The sequence below is a fragment of the Balaenoptera borealis genome (genome assembly GCF_965194805.1).
Source record: "Balaenoptera borealis genome assembly, chromosome: 18".
NCBI lineage: Eukaryota > Metazoa > Chordata > Mammalia > Artiodactyla > Balaenopteridae > Balaenoptera > Balaenoptera borealis.
Genome location: NC_138877.1, coordinates 31,183,943 through 31,188,523, shown reverse-complemented (window position 1 = coordinate 31,188,523; position 4,581 = coordinate 31,183,943).

Sequence of the window (4,581 nt, the reverse complement as noted above, 5' to 3'; positions counted from 1 at the left end):
GAATGGAATAAATGCTCCAACCAAAAGACACAGGCTCACTGAATGGATACAAAAACAAGACCCATATATATGCTGTCTACAAGAGACCCACTTCAGACCTAGGGATACATACAGACTGAAAGTGAGGGGATGGAAAAAGATATTCCATGCAAATGGAAATCAAAAGAAAGCTGGAGTAGCAACACTCATATCAGATAAAATAGATTTTAAAATAAAGAATGTTACAAGAGACAAGGAAGGACACTACATAATGATCAAGGGATTAATCCAAGAAGAAGAGGTAACAATTATAAATATATATGTACCCATCACAGGAGAACCTCAATACATAAGGCAACTGCTAACAGCTATAAAAGTGGAAATAGACAGTGACACAATAATAGTGGTGGACTTTAACACCTCACTTACACCAATGGACAGATCATCCAAATAGAAAATTAACAAGGAAAAAAAAAGCTTTAAATGACACAATAGACCAGATAGATTTCATTGACATTTATAGGACATTCCATCCAAAAACAGCAGATTACACTTTCTTCTCAAGTGTGCATGGAACATTCTCCAGAATAGATCACATCTTGGGTCACAAATCAAGCTTTAGTAAATTTAAGATAATTTAAATCTTGTCAAGCATCTTTGCTGACCACAACGTTATGAGATTAGGAAACAATTACAGGGAAAAAAAAGCAAAAACACAAACACATGGAGGTTAAACAATACCTTACTAAATAACCAGGAGATCACTGAAGAAATCAAAGAGGAAATCAAACAATACCTAGAGAAAAATCACAATGAAAACACAATGATCCAAAACATATGGGATGCAGTAAAAGTAGTCCTAAGAGGGAAGTTTATAGCAATACAAGCCTACCTCAAGAAACAAGAAAAATCTCAAATAAACCATTTAACATTACACCTAAAGGAACTGGAGAAAGAAGAAACAAACCCCAAAGTTAGTAGAAGGAAAGAAATCATAAAGATCAGAACAGAAATAAATGAAATAGAAACAAAGAAAACAATAGCAAATATCAATAAAACTAAAACCTGGTTCTTTGAGAAGATAAACAAATTGATAAACCATTGCCAGACTCGTCAAGAAAAACAGTGAAAGGACTCAAATCAATAAAATTAGAAATGAAAAAGGAGAAGTTACAACAGACACAGCAGAAATACAAAGCATCCTAAGAGATTACTACAAGCAACTCTATGCCAATAAAGTGGGCAACCTGGAAGAAATGGACAAATTCTTAGAAAGTTATAACCTTCCAAGACTGAACCAGGAAAAAATAGAAAATATGAACAGACCAATCACAAGTAATGGAATTGAAACTGTGGTTAAAAATCTTCCAACAAACAAAAGTCCAGGACCAGATGACTTCACAGGTGAATTCTATCAAACATTTAGAGAAAAGCTAACACTCATCCTTCTCAGACTCTTCCAAAAAATGGCAGAGGAAGGAACACTCCCAAACTCATTCTAAGAGGCCACCATCGCCCTGATACCAAAAGCAGACAAAGATAGTACAAAAAAAGAAAATTACAGACCAATATCACTGATGAATATAGATGCAAAAATCCTCAACAAAATACTAGCAAACAGAATCCAACAACACATTAAAAGGATCATACACTATGATCAAGTGGGATTTATCCCAGGGATGCAAGGATTCTTCAATATATGCAAATCAAACAATATGATACCCCATATTAACAAACTGAAATATAAAAACTATATGATCATCTCAATAGATGCAGAAAAAGCTTTTGACAAAATTCAACACCAATTAATGATAAAAACTCTCCAGAAATTGGGCATAGAGGGAACCTACCTCAACATAATAAAGGCCATATACCACAAACCCACAGCAAACATCATTCTCAATGGTGAAAAACTAAAGCATTTCCTCTAAGATCAGGAATAAGAGAAGGTTGTCCACTCTCACCACTATTATTCAACATAGATTTAGAAGTCCTATTAATGGAATCAGAGAAGAAAAAGAAATAAAAGTAATACAAATTAAAAACTGTAAAACTGTCACAGTTTGCAGATGACATGAAACTATACACAGAGAATCCTAAAGATGCCACCAGAAAACTACTAGAGCTAATCAATGAATCTGGTAAAGTTGCAGGACACAAAATTAATGCACAGAAATCTCTTCCATTCCTGTACACTAATGATGAAAAATCTGAAAATGAAATAAGGAAACACTCCCATTTACCACTGCAACATGAAGAATAAAATACCTAGGAATAAACCTACCTAGGGAGAAAAAAGACCTGTATGCAGAAAACTATAAGACACTGATGAAAGAAATTAAAGATGATACAAACAGATAGAGAGATATACCATGTTCTTGGATTGGAAGAATCAATATTCTGAAAATGACTATACTACCCAAAGCAATCTACAGCTTCAATGCAATCCCTATCAAATTACCAATGGCATTTTTACAGCACTAGAACAAAAAAATCTTAAAATTTGTATGTAGACACAAAAGACCTCGAATAGCCAAAGCAGTGTTGAGGGGAACAAATGGAGCTGGAGGAATCAGACTCCCTGACTTCAGACTATACTACAAAGCTACAGTATTCAAGACAATATCGTACTGGCACAAAAACAGAAATATAGATCAATGGAACAGGATAGAAACCCCAGAGATAAACCCATGCACCTATAGTCAACTAATCTATGAGAAAGGTGGCAAAGATATACAACAGGGAAAAGACAGTCTCTTCAATAAGTGGTGCTGGGAAAACTGGACAGCTACATGTAAAAGAATGAAATTAAACACTCCCTAACACCATACACAAAAATAAACTCAAAATGGATTAGAGAACTAAATGTAAGACTTGAGACTATAAAACTCTTAGAGGAAAACATAGGAAGAACACTCTCTGACATAAATCGCAGCAAGATATTTTTTGATCCACCTCCTAGAGTAATGGAAATAAAAACAAAAATAAACAAATGGAACCTAGTGAAACCTAAAAGCTTTTGCAAAGCAAAGAAAATTACAAACAAAAGCCTTAGAATTTTGCCAGTGAATCAATGGACAAAGGATTAATCTCCAAAATATATAAACAGTTCATGCAGCTCAATATTATGAAAACAAACAATCCAATCCAAAAAATGGGCAGAAGCCCTAAATAGACTTTTCTCCAAAGAAGACATACAGATGGCCAAGAAGCACACGAAAAGCTGCTCAACATCACTAATTATTAGAGAAATGCAAATCAAAACTACAATGAGGTATCACCTCACACCAGTCAGAGTGGCCATCATCAGAAAATCTACAAACAACAAATGCTGGAGATGGTGTGGAGAAAAAGGAACCCTCTTGCACTGTTGGTGGAATGTAAATTGATACAGCCACTATGGAGAACAGTGTGGAGGTTCCCTAAAAAAGTAAAAATAGAATTACCATATTACCCAGGAATCCCTCTACGGGGCACATACTCTGAGAAAACCATAATTCAAAAAGACACATGCACCTCAATGTTCATTGCAGCCCTATTTACAATAGCCAGGTCATGGAAACAACCTAAAAGCCCATCAACAGACGAATTGATAAAGATGTGGTCCATATATACAATGGAATATTACTCAGCCATAAAAAAGAATGAAATTGCGTCATTTGTAGAGATGTGGATGAGTCTAGAGACTGCCCTACAGAGTAAAGTAAGTCAGAAAGAGAAAAACAAATATCATATATTAACACATATATGTGGAATATAGAAAAATGGTACAGATGAACAAGTTTGCAGGGCAGAAATTGATACACAGATGTAGAGAACAAACGTATGGACACCAAGGTGGGAAAGCAGAGGGGGGTGTTGGGTGGTGGTGTTGCAATGAACTGGGAGATTGGGCTTGACATATATATATATATATATATATATATATATATATATATATATATACTAATATGTATAAAATGGATAAATAATAAGAACCTGCTGTATTAAAAAAAAAAAAAAGAGAGATGGAAATACTTGATGCAAATGGAAATGACAAAAAGCTGGGGTAGCGATTCTCATATCAGACATCATAGATTTTTTTTAAAAATCTGTAATAAATAAAAGAAGGATATTATATAATGATAAAGGGATTAATACAAGAGGAGGATATTACACTTATTATCATATGTACACCTAATACAGGGGCACATAAACATAATGCCAATATTAACAGACACAAAGGGAGAAAGTGACAATAATACAATAATAGTAGGGGATTTTAACACCCCATTTACACCAATGGGCAGATCATCCAAATGGAATCAATAAGGAAACAGTAGTCCTAAATGACAAAATAGATATACATTTAACCAGGTTTATCAAGAAGTAAAGTGAGGGGATCCAAATAAACAAAATAAGAGATGACAGAGGAGAAATAACAACCAATAACACAGAGATACAAAAACTCATAAGAGAATATTATAAACAGTTATATGCCAACAAATTGGACAATCTACAAAGTAGACACATCTCTAGAAACATATAACCTGCCAAGACTGAATCAGGAAGAAATAGACAATTGCAAAAGACTAATCACTAATTGTGAATTTGCATTTGTAA